Genomic DNA, 13792 nt, shown 5'->3' on the forward strand with positions numbered 1-13792 from the left:
TGTGCACTCATGCATATAAATATATACACATCCTATAGTGATGCACACAAATGTACTGTACACACAGGATGGTACTGTATGATTTATATATGTAGTATTAGTTTGCACTCATGCATATACATACATACACATCCTATAGCGTTACACACAAATGTATTGTATACACAAGATGGTACTGTATGATTTATATATGTAGTATTAGTGCGCACTCATGTATATAAATATATAAACATCATCCTATAGCTATACACACAAATGTTCTGTACACACAAGATGGTACTATATGATTTATACCTTCTCTGCAGGGCTCCATCTTCTCTCCTGAGCAGCACAATGATCAGTTCCTAGCAGCCCTGCCGCAGAGGAGGGAAGAGAAAGTGCTTGGAGGAAGCAGACAGCTGGCCAGCGCTTAGAGTGTGTGCCCTGTGCGATAGCACAGGTCACACACCCGCCTTTCCAAATATTTTTGCGACCCCCACATTAGGGTTACATGACCCCATATGGGGTCACGACCCACAGTTTAAGAAGGGCTGGTTTAAAGGGACATTGTACACTAGTTTTTTCTTTGTGTAAATGTTTTGTAGATGATCCTTTTATACAGCCCATCTTGAAGTATTTTTGTAACAATGTATAGTTTTGCTTATTTTTTTAATAACATTGTGCTGATTTTTATACTCCTAACCAAGCCCCAAAGTGTCCAATGTATACATGCATTTACAGACTACTGCTGGCTCCTGTTTATCTAATCTGTCTTTTCATATTCAGGGAGGGGGTGAGTAGAGTGTCTGCTCCCATGATCCCATTTCCCTGGGTGTTTCAGCTAAACTCATCAACAGTGCTAAACTTGGAGCTTCTAAGTAAGTTTTTAAAAGGTTTTATACTGGATTTTTGGATCAGTATCTGTGCATATTGTTCCTTATAGTAGTGTCTTTTACATGCAGTTAAATGAAAATTGGTGTATACTGTCCCTTTATGGGATGCTGGAAAAGTACTAGATTTATAGGGGGGGGGTTGAATGTCTGTTTGAAAATGGGCCTAAAAGTAGGGGAAAGGGAAGGTAGCAGTTGTGAGGAAATAGGATCAAGGGTGCAGGTAGTAAGAGGGGAAGATAAAAGTAGAGTAGAAACCTCCTCCTCTGTACCAGGAATGAAAGAGCTGAGTTTTTGAGTAGGCTGTGTTTGCAGTGATTTGTGAGGAGTGGATATTGTTGTTGGGGTAGGAAATTATTTACATAATGGATGTATTAGATTTTGAAATGTATTGAAAAGTAATCTGCTGTGAGAGAAGTTGTACTGCAAGGAGAGGGAAGACACAAGATGGTATTAAAAGTGCAGAAAATACACTTGGAATTGTAAGACATAAATGAAATGAAAGTTGCAAAGTAGTTTTGCTTGGAGAGATTGAGGGCAGAGGAGTAGGAGTGCAGCATAAAATTGTAATGCAAGAAGTCAGAAGAGGAGCAATATTTCCTCCAGTACCATTCTGCAGTGCTAGCGCACTTTTGCAAGAAGCGTGTCAGATGTGTGTGCCATGGTTGGGGGTGCTTCCGTCGAGTTTGAGCTATGGAAGGACGGGCTATTTTGTCAATAGCAGAGGTCAGAATGGAATTATACAGCGATAGATTCCTCAGAACAGGAAAGGGAGGAGATTCAGGGAAAGGATGTTGAGAGAGTCAATTTGAAGGATTAGGGGGTGGGGGTGCAGTCAGTTTCATTTCAAGAGATTGTGGTCAGAGAGTAGAAATGGGTAAATAGTAAACTGAGAAACTAAATAATGGTGGCTGAAGATTAGGTTAATTGAATGGTCATCTTTGAGGCTGGGTGACTTATTACACTGTGAGAGGCCAAATGATGAAGTGAGCTCAATGAGCTTTGAAACTCCAGAAGCGCTAGTGTTATCAATGGGAATATGAGTCACAGGAGAGGAAGTAAGGTAGCCATGAGGCAATGTGGTCAAGGAAAAGGTTGGGTGACCGGGGGGGGGGGGGCAATAAATGACAGAAACTCAAACAGATAAGAATGAGACTAAACAAATTGTATGGGCTTTGAAGGAAGGGAAGGTGAGGGAAGAACTGGGGGGTATGTGTTTAAAAGTACAGCAGGGAGAGAGAAGGATATTAACACATCATTGCTTGATGCCAGCCCTGGGTGCATGGCTGAAGTGCAGCCCTCATAAGAGAAAGCAGCAGTGGAGGCTGTGGCCCCTATTTAAGAAATTCTGGTGGACCTAATCCGAAGGTGCAGATCAGGTTCGCCAGACCTCGCTGAATATGGCGAGCAATACGCTTGCCATATACAGCATTGCACCAGCAGCTCACAAGAGCTGCTGGTGCAACGCTGCCCCCTGCAGACTCGCGGCCAATCGGCTGCCAGCAGGGAGGTGTCAATCAACCTGATCGTACTCGATCGGGTTGATTTCCGGCGATGTCTGTCTGCCTGCTCAGAGCAGGCGGACAGGTTATGGAGCAGCGGTCTTTGTGACCGCTGCTTCATAACTGGTGTTTCTGGCAAGTCTGAAGACTCACCAGAAACACGGGCATCAAGCTCCATACGGATTAGTAAATGATGCTAAGGGTTTCCATCATACTGATTTCAAAGCTAAATCTAGATTTTTTCCCACAAGTGAGAAAGGAAGGAACATTGAAATGTTCGAAAAGGCAGTTAAAAAGGATATTAAAGAGATGGACCTTAACAAAATGACTTATAATCTAACTAAAAAAGAAAATGACATTCTAAAAGATTTACAAAGTAACGCCAGAATTACTATAAAACAAGCGGATAAAAGTGGTGGTACGGTTATACTCAATGCAGACAACTACATCAAAGAAGCAAACAGACTATTGGATGATGAGGAAACATATAAAAAAAAATAAACTAAATCCAATAATAAAATTAAAAAAATAATTAAACACACTACTAAATAAGGCTCATAATGTAGGAATTATTAATGGCAAAGAGTATAGTTTTCTAAAAATAGACTTTCCTAGAACCCCAATATTTTATTACCTACCCAAGATCCACAAATCAAGACCTATTATTTTGGGGATCCAATCAATAACATTGAATCTGTCAGAATTTGTGGATAAATTCCTACAACATTATGTAGTTACATTGCCCTCATATCTAAAGGACTCTACAGAACTTCTAAGAGAACTAAAGAATATAGAGTGGAATGAAAGGTTTATATTTGCAACATGCGATGTGTGTTTTTTATACACGAACATACAACACATTTTTGGTTTAGAAGCAGTAGAACATTTTCTATTGAAAGGAGGAGAATTACCAATTGAGCAGATAGACTTCCTACTGGAAAGTATTAAATTTATTTTAACGAATAACTATTTCAGTTTTAATAATCAATTTTAATTGCAAACCAAGGGAACGGCGATGGGCACCAAATTCGCACCCAGTTACGCGAATTTATTTATGGGACTTATAGAAGAGGAATTGATATATGGCTCCCACTGGGAGGCGACTTTGGTGCTCTACCGGTGTTTCATCGACAATATTATCATTATTTGGAGGGGGGATGAGGAACTTTTAAAGTTATTGAAGATTTTAAGAACAATAGATTTGGTATAGATCTTACTTATGAAATAAGTGCAACAAATATTAACTTCTTAGATTTAGACATAAGAATTAATAATAATGAAATACTAACCAAAACCCACTTTAAACAAGTGGATTCAAACAACTATATCCATAAAAAGAGCTGCCATTATAAGAAATGGCAAGATAATATACCAATGAATCAATTTTTAAGAGTGAGAAAAAAATGTAGCACGCTAGAGGATTTTGAGGAACAAGCAAGAACCTTAGAAACAAAATTTAGAAACAAAGGATACAATATGAGTTTTGTGAAAATAGCAAAAAATGAAGCTAAAGAAAAAACTCAATTAGAGCTACTTAAAGAAAAAACAATGAAAGAAAAAAACTCCCAAGAATTTATTAATACTGTCAGGTTAGGAAATGTCCAGAAGAAGACCCAAATGCTAGGGCGAACTTAAACAACACCCTTGCACTATGAGTTTAATCCAGGACGTGATCCCATGACAACCTCCAAAAAACAAAGTACTCATGATATAGAGCAGGGTTAGCCTGTGCCAAAATAATTCATGATATCAGCCAGATAGATTTCTGAATAAGGAACTGGTTTCAGGAAATGTCTTCCACAGTATCAGGAGAGCAGGGATAGTCCACTTATACTCAGACAGAAGAAGGGTAAAACAGGAAACAGTTAATAATGCAGGAGTAGGTCATTTGTTATCAGGCAGTCTGAAGGTTAGCACTGTGTAGACAGTCTTTGCAGAGTATGCAACAGGTAATCAGGCAGTTTGAGGGTTAACACTGAGTAGACAGTCTTTGCAGAGTATGCAACAGGTAATCCGGCAGTTTGAGGGTTAACACTGAGTAGACAGTCTTTGCAGAGTATGCAACAGGTAATCAGGCAGTTTGAGAGTTAACACGGTGTAGACAGTCTTTGCAGAGTATGCAACAGGTAATCATGCAGTTTGAGGGTAAACACTGTGTAGTCAGAACTTGCAGAATTAACAACATGTAATCAGGTAGTTTGAAGGTTAACACTGTGTTGTCAGAACTTGCAGAGATAGCAACAGGTAAGCTGGTAGTTTGAAGGTTAACACAGATTAATCAGTACTTGTTGAGATTGGCAACAGGATATCAAGCAGTTTGAAGGTTTACACTGAATAATTGTATTTGCAGAGTTTGGAAACAGGTAAACATGCAGATTGAAGGTTTCACAGAAATAACAGTATTTGAATAGTTTGGCAGTACACAGAGTAGTCTGAATATGCAGGGTTTGCAGCAGGTAAACAGGAAGTTTGAAAGTTTCACAAAACAAACAGTACTTGCATTGTTTGGAGACAGGTAATCAGGAGGTTGAAGGTTAATCCAGCATAGTAAATCCTTGAAGAGATTGGCAACAGAAAAGCAGCAGTTAGAGAGATTCCTCAGCGAAATCCTATCAGAAGCCACAAAGTTAACAAACAAACTGGCACTGGAGAAACAGGAAGCCAAGAATAAAAAGCCTGGTTGTGACATCATCAGGAAGGGGTGGCTCAGACACCTGTCAATCAAGCACACAGAGAGGACTGCGGAGCTTCCCAGCAGCTGAGCGTGACAGTGCCCCCTCCTCAAGGACCCTTCCGGGGGACCCGACTGGGCCTGGCAGGGTATTTCTTGTGAAAAGACTTGACAACAGCTGGAGCATGAACATGAGAGGCCGGTTCCCAATATCGTTCAGAGATAGGATAACCCTTCCATTGGACCAGGTAGTACAGCCGATTGCCCCGTAGCTTGGAATTGAGAATCTGGCTGACTTCAAACTCAGAAGTTCCCTCTACGGAAAGTGGAGGAGGTGGTTTACTCTTGATAGAGTACCGATTGTAGATGACTGGCTTGAGTAGGGAGACATGAAACACTGGATGGATCTTAAGAGTCTTGGGTAAGGCCAGGCGGTATGCAGAAGAACAAACTCTGGAAACAATTCGAAAAGGTCCAATGTACTTAGGACCCAACTTGGTACAAGGTTGTTTTAGACGTATGAATCTGGTGGATAAAAATAATCTGTCTCCAGTACGAAGTAAAGGAGCCTTGCACCTTCTGCGATCAGCATATTTCTTATGTCTTAAGGAAGAAGAGAGTAGATTTTGACGAATGAGTTGCCAGTGATTACTGAGATTTTTCACTATACGATCTGCTCCAGGGACTTCAGTAGAACTGGTAATCATCGGAAAGGTTCTAGGTTCAAATCCATAAGCTGCCTTAAAGGGAGAGGTCTGTAATGAGGCGTTATAACGTGAGTTGTGAGCTAATTCCGCCAAAGGCAATAACTGAGACCAGTTGGAGTGGTGATGTTCTACTCTACATAATGTCTTAGAAAAGATTCCAAGGCTTGATTTACATGCTCAGTCTGTCCGTTGGATTGAGGATGGTGTGCAGTAGAAAGTGATATGTTGATTCCGAAGTGTTTACAAAAAGAACTCCAAAATTTGGAAACAAATTGGACTCCACGATCTGAGACTATGTCAGTGGGAAAACCATGTAAATGAGATATATGTAGAACAAAGAGTTCAGAAAGTCTTTGAGCTGAAGGCAAGCCTGGAAGAGGTATGAAGTGAGCAGACTTGGAGAACCGATCCAACACTACCCAAATGGTCGTATTTCCAGCAGAAACAGGAAGATCTGTAACAAAGTCCATGGATAAGTGAGACCAAGGGTAATGAGGAATAGGAAGAGGGTGTAATAGACCAAACGGGCGATGAGAAGATTGTTTGTTCGAAGCACAAGAACTACAAGCAGCAATATAATCCTTAACATCCCTCCTCATAGTGGACCACCAAACATGCTGCTTCAGTTTCCACAATGTACTGGTTATTCCCGGATGACCTGCTGAAATGTTGTCATGAGCCCAACGTAGAAGCTTAAGACGTAATCCTTTGAGTACATACAGGATACCAGAAGGTATGCAAGAAGATGGTACCCGGACTTGAGCAGCATGTAAAGCCTGTACTGGAAAAGAGGATACTTGAGCCAAAACTTTGACTGGACGTAGTATAGGTTCTGAATCCAATGGAGAAGGTTCAGAAGATTGGAACTGCCTAGATAAAGCATCTGCCTTGGAATTTTTTGAACCAGGAACATAGGAAAGTACAACATTAAACCTGGAGAAGAACAAGGCCCACCGAGCCTGACGAGGATTGAGACGTGTAGCTGTTTGGAGGTATAAAAGATTCTTGTGATCTGTCAGAATTAAAAAAGGTTGACTGGTACCCTCTAACCAATGCCTCCATTCATCCAAAGCTAATTTTATAGCCAAAAGCTCCTTATTGCCCACATCATAATTTAACTCTGCAGGATTGAATTTTTTCGAAAAGAACACCACAGGATGTATCTTGCTGGTAGTCGGATCACGTTGGGAGAGAACAGCTCCAGCTGCTATAGAGGAAGCGTCAACCTCCAAAATAAACTGGAAATCAGGAATTGGATGACTGAGAAGAGGTGCAGAAGAAAATGCTGATTTTAGCGTTTCAAAAGCCTGTACTGCCGAAGAGGACCAGTTCTTACAATTTTGCCCTTTCTTAGTAAGAGAAGTGAGTGGAGACGTGATGTCAGCAAAGTTCTTTATAAACTTTCTATAGTAATTGGCAAAGCCAAGAAATCTCTGCAGGGATTTGAGAGTAGTTGGTCTGGGCCAGTCCTTGATAGCCGACAGTTTAGCAGGATCCATCTCAAAACCTGATTCAGAAATGATATACCCCAAAAAGGGGATGGAACTCTGATGAAAAGAGCATTTCTCCAATTTAGCGAACAGGGAATTGTCTTGTAACCTCTGAAGAGCCAGTCTTACATGATGTACATGTTCCTGTAATGTTTTCGAATAGATTAGAATGTCATCGAGGTAAATGATAACAAATTGATATAGATAATCTCTGAAGATTTCGTTGACAAAGTGCTGAAATACTGCTGGTGCATTGCACAATCCAAATGGCATTACTAGATACTCGTAGTGACCAAATCTAGTGTTAAATGCTGTCTTCCATTCGTCTCCTTTACGGATTCTGACCAGATTGTAGGCCCCACGGAGATCTAACTTGGAAAAAAACATAATTTATGTAAGAACTTACCTGATAAATTCATTTCTTTCATATTAACAAGAGTCCATGAGCTAGTGACGTATGGGATATACATTCCTACCAGGAGGGGCAAAGTTTCCCAAACCTTAAAATGCCTATAAATACACCCCTCACCACACCCACAAATCAGTTTAACGAATAGCCAAGAAGTGGGGTGATAAGAAAAAGTGCGAAGCATATAAAATAAGGAATTGGAATAATTGTGCTTTATACAAAAAAATCATAACCACCACAAAAAAAGGGTGGGCCTCATGGACTCTTGTTAATATGAAAGAAATGAATTTATCAGGTAAGTTCTTACATAAATTATGTTTTCTTTCATGTAATTAACAAGAGTCCATGAGCTAGTGACGTATGGGATAATGACTACCCAAGATGTGGATCTTTCCACACAAGAGTCACTAGAGAGGGAGGGATAAAATAAAGACAGCCAATTCCTGCTGAAAATAATCCACACCCAAAATAAAGTTTAACAAAAAACATAAGCAGAAGATTCAAACTGAAACCGCTGCCTGAAGAACTTTTCTACCAAAAACTGCTTCAGAAGAAGAAAATACATCAAAATGGTAGAATTTAGTAAAAGTATGCAAAGAAGACCAAGTTGCTGCTTTGCAGATCTGGTCAACCGAAGCTTCATTCCTAAACGCCCAGGAAGTAGATACTGACCTAGTAGAATGAGCTGTAATTCTTTGAGGCGGAGTTTTACCCGACTCAACATAGGCAAGATGAATTAAAGATTTCAACCAAGATGCCAAAGAAATGGCAGAAGCTTTCTGGCCTTTCCTAGAACCGGAAAAGATAACAAATAGACTAGAAGTCTTACGGAAAGATTTCGTAGCTTCAACATAATATTTCAAAGCTCTAACAACATCCAAAGAATGCAATGATTTCTCCTTAGAATTCTTAGGATTAGGACATAATGAAGGAACCACAATTTCTCTACTAATGTTGTTGGAATTCACAACTTTAGGTAAAAATTCAAAAGAAGTTCGCAACACCGCCTTATCCTGATGAAAAATCAGAAAAGGAGACTCACATGAAAGAGCAGATAATTCAGAAACTCTTCTAGCAGAAGAGATAGCCAAAAGGAACAAAACTTTCCAAGAAAGTAATTTAATGTCCAATGAATGCATAGGTTCAAACGGAGGAGCTTGAAGAGCTCCCAGAACCAAATTCAAACTCCAAGGAGGAGAAATTGACTTAATGACAGGTTTTATACGAACCAAAGCTTGTACAAAACAATGAATATCAGGAAGAATAGCAATCTTTCTGTGAAAAAGAACAGAAAGAGCAGAGATTTGTCCTTTCAAAGAACTTGCGGACAAACCCTTATCCAAACCATCCTGAAGAAATTGTAAAATTCTCGGTATTCTAAAAGAATGCCAAGAAAAATGATGAGAAAGACACCAAGAAATATAAGTCTTCCAGACTCTATAATATATCTCTCGAGATACAGATTTACGAGCCTGTAACATAGTATTAATCACGGAGTCAGAGAAACCTCTATGACCAAGAATCAAGCGTTCAATCTCCATACCTTTAAATTTAAGGATTTCAGATCCGGATGGAAAAAAGGACCTTGTGACAGAAGGTCTGGTCTTAACGGAAGAGTCCATGGCTGGCAAGATGCCATCCGGACAAGATCCGCATACCAAAACCTGTGAGGCCATGCCGGAGCTATTAGCAGAACAAACGAGCATTCCCTCAGAATCTTGGAGATTACTCTTGGAAGAAGAACTAGAGGCGGAAAGATATAGGCAGGATGATACTTCCAAGGAAGTGAGAATGCATCCACTGCCTCCGCCTGAGGATCCCGGGATCTGGACAGATACCTGGGAAGTTTCTTGTTTAGATGAGAGGCCATCAGATCTATCTCTGGGAGCCCCCACAATTGAACAATCTGAAGAAATACCTCTGGGTGAAGAGACCATTCGCCCGGATGCAACGTTTGGCGACTGAGATAATCCGCTTCCCAATTGTCTACACCTGGGATATGAACCGCAGAGATTAGACAGGAGCTGGATTCCGCCCAAACCAAAATTCGAGATACTTCTTTCATAGCCAGAGGACTGTGAGTCCCTCCTTGATGATTGATGTATGCCACAGTTGTGACATTGTCTGTCTGAAAACAAATGAACGATTCTCTCTTCAGAAGAGGCCAAAACTGAAGAGCTCTGAAAATTGCACGGAGTTCCAAAATATTGATCGGTAATCTCACCTCCTGAGATTCCCAAACTCCTTGTGCCGTCAGAGATCCCCACACAGCTCCCCAACCTGTGAGACTTGCATCTGTTGAAATTACAGTCCAGGTCGGAAGAACAAAAGAAGCCCCCTGAATTAAACGATGGTGATCTGTCCACCACGTTAGAGAGTGTCGAACAATCGGTTTTAAAGATATTAATTGAGATATCTTCGTGTAATCCCTGCACCATTGGTTCAGCATACAGAGCTGAAGAGGTCGCATGTGAAAACGAGCAAAGGGGATCGCGTCCGATGCAGCAGTCATAAGACCTAGAATTTCCATGCATAAGGCTACCGAAGGGAAATGATTGTGACTGAAGGTTTCGACAAGCTGTAATCAATTTTAGACGTCTCTTGTCTGTTAAAGACAGAGTCATGGACACTGAATCTATCTGGAAACCCAGAAAGGTTACCCTTGTTTGAGGAATCAAAGAACTTTTTAGTAAATTGATCCTCCAACCATGATCTTGAAGAAACAACACAAGTCGATTCGTATGAGACTCTGCTAAATGTAAAGACGGAGCAAGTACCAAGATATCGTCCAAATAAGGAAATACCACAATACCCTGTTCTCTGATTACAGACAGAAGGGCACCGAGAATCTTTGTGAAAATTCTTGGAGCTGTAGCAAGGCCAAACGGTAGAGCCACAAATTGGTAATGCTTGTCTAGAAAAGAGAATCTCAGGAACTGATAATGATCTGGATGAATCGGAATATGCAGATATGCATCCTGTAAATCTATTGTGGACATATAATTCCCTTGCTGAACAAAAGGCAATATAGTCCTTACAGTTACCATCTTGAACGTTGGTATCCTTACATAGCGATTCAATAATTTTAGATCCAGAACTGGTCTGAAGGAATTCTCCTTCTTTGGTACAATGAAGAGATTTGAATAAAACCCCATCCCCTGTTCCGGAACTGGAACTGGCATAATTACTCCAGCCAACTCTAGATCTGAAACACAATTCAGAAATGCTTGAGCTTTCACTGGATTTACTGGGACATGGGAAAGAAAAAATCTCTTTGCAGGAGGTCTCATCTTGAAACCAATTCTGTACCCTTCTGAAACAATGTTCTGAATCCAAAGATTGTGAACAGAATTGATCCAAATTTCTTTGAAAAAACGTAACCTGCCCCCTACCAGCGGAACTGGAATGAGGGCCGTACCTTCATGTGAACTTAGAAGCAGGCTTTGCCTTTCTAGCAGGCTTGGATTTATTCCAGACTGGAGATGGTTTCCAAACTGAAACTGCTCCTGAGGACGAAGGATCAGGCTTTTGTTCTTTGTTGAAACGAAAGGATCGAAAACGATTGTTAGCCCTGTTTTTACCTTTAGACTTTTTATCCTGTGGTAAAAAAGTTCCTTTCCCACCAGTAACAGTTGAAATAATAGAATCCAACTGAGAACCAAATAATTTGTTTCCCTGGAAAGAAATGGAAAGTAGAGTTGATTTAGAAGCCATATCAGCATTCCAAGTCTTAAGCCATAAAGCTCTTCTGGCTAAGATAGCCAGAGACATAAATCTAACATCAACTCTAATAATATCAAAAATGGCATCACAGATGAAATTATTAGCATGCTGGAGAAGAATAATAATATCATGAGAATCACGATTTGTTACTTGTTGCGCTAGAGTTTCCAACCAAAAAGTTGAAGCTGCAGCAACATCAGCCAATGATATAGCAGGTCTAAGAAGATTACCTGAACATAGATAAGCTTTTCTTAGAAAAGATTCAATTTTTCTATCTAAAGGATCCTTAAACGAGGTACCATCTGATGTAGGAATGGTAGTACGTTTAGCAAGGGTAGAAATAGCCCTATCAACTTTAGGGATTTTGTCCCAAAATTCTAACCTGTCAGGCGGAACAGGATATAATTGCTTAAAACGTTTAGAAGGAGTAAATGAATTACCCAATCTATCCCATTCCTAAGCAATTACTGCAGAAATAGCATTAGGAACAGGAAAGACTTCTGGAATAACCGCAGGAGCTTTAAAAACCTTATCTAAACGTATAGAATTAGTATCAAGAGGACTAGAATCCTCTATTTCTAAAGCAATTAGTACTTCTTTAAGTAAAGAGCGAATAAATTCCATCTTAAATAAATATGAAGATTTATCAGCATCAATCTCTGAGACAGAATCCTCTGAACCAGAAGAGTCCAAAGAATCAGAATGATGGTGTTCATTTAAAAATTCATCTGTAGAAAGAGAAGATTTAAAAGACTTTTTACGTTTACTAGAAGGAGAAATAACAGACAAAGCCTTCTTTATGGATTCAGAAACAAAATCTCTTATGTTATCAGGAACATTCTGCACCTTAGATGTTGAGGGAACTGCAACAGGCAATGGTACATCACTAAAGGAAATATTATCTGCATTAACAAGTTTGTCATGACATTTAATACAAACAACAGCTGGAGGAATAGCTACCAAAAGTTTACAGCAGATACACTTAGCTTTGGTAGATCCAGCAGGCAGAGGTTTTCCTGTAGTATCTTCTGGCTCAGATGCAACGTGAGACATCTTGCAATATGTAAGAGAAAAAACAACATATAAAGCAAAATAGATCAAATTCCTTATAAGACAGTTTCAGGAATGGGAAAAAAATGCCAAACATCAAGCTTCTAGCAACCAGAAGCAAATGAAAAATGAGACTGAAATAATGTGGAGACAAAAGCGACGCCCATATTTTTTGGCGCCAAAAAAGACGCCCACATTATTTGGCGCCTAAATGCTTTTTGCGCCAAAAATGACGCAACATCCGGAACGCCGACATTTTTGGCGCAAAATAACGTCAAAAAATGACGCAACTTCCGGCGACACGTATGACGCCGGAAACGGAAATGAATTTTTGCGCCAAAAAAGTCCGCGCCAAAAATGACGCAATAAAATGAAGCATTTTCAGCCCCCGCGAGCCTAACAGCCCACAGGGAAAAAGTCAAATTTTTGAGGTAAGAAAAAATATGATAATTAAAGCATAATCCCAAATATGAAACTGACTGTCTGGAAATAAGGAAAGTTGAACATTCTGAGTCAAGGCAAATAAATGTTTGAATACATATATTTAGAACTTTATAAATAAAGTGCCCAACCATAGCTTAGAGTGTCACAGAAAATAAGACTTACTTACCCCAGGACACTCATCTACATGTTTGTAGAAAGCCAAACCAGTACTGAAACGAGAATCAGTAGAGGAAATGGTAAATATAAGAGTATATCGTCGATCTGAAAAGGGAGGTAAGAGATGAATCTCTACGACCGATAACAGAGAACCTTATGAAATAGACCCCGTAGAAGGAGATCACTGCATTCAATAGGCAATACTCTCCTCACATCCCTCTGACATTCACTGCACGCTGAGAGGAAAACCGGGCTCCAACTTGCTGCGGAGCGCATATCAACGTAGAATCTAGCACAAACTTACTTCACCACCTCCCTTGGAGGCAAAGTTTGTAAAACTGATTTGTGGGTGTGGTGAGGGGTGTATTTATAGGCATTTTAAGGTTTGGGAAACTTTGCCCCTCCTGGTAGGAATGTATATCCCATACGTCACTAGCTCATGGACTCTTGTTAATTACATGAAAGAAATAGAAGCACCTTGAAGACGATCGAATAACTCAAAAATGAGCAGCAGAGGATAGCTGTTTTTGACAGTAATCTGATTCAAGGCTCGATAATCAATACAGGGACGAAGACCTCCATCTTTTTTCCCAATGAAGAAAAAACCTGCACCCACAGGTGAAGAGGAAGGACGAATGAATCCTCTGGCTAAGTTGTCCTTTATGTATTCCTCAAGAGAGACATTTTCTTGACGAGAGAGGGGATAGGTCCTTCCCTTAGGTAGAGGAGCCCCTGAATACAATTCGATAGGACAGTCAAATATCCGGTGTG

This window comes from Bombina bombina, chromosome 5, assembly GCF_027579735.1.
Source record: "Bombina bombina isolate aBomBom1 chromosome 5, aBomBom1.pri, whole genome shotgun sequence".
Lineage (NCBI taxonomy): Eukaryota > Metazoa > Chordata > Amphibia > Anura > Bombinatoridae > Bombina > Bombina bombina.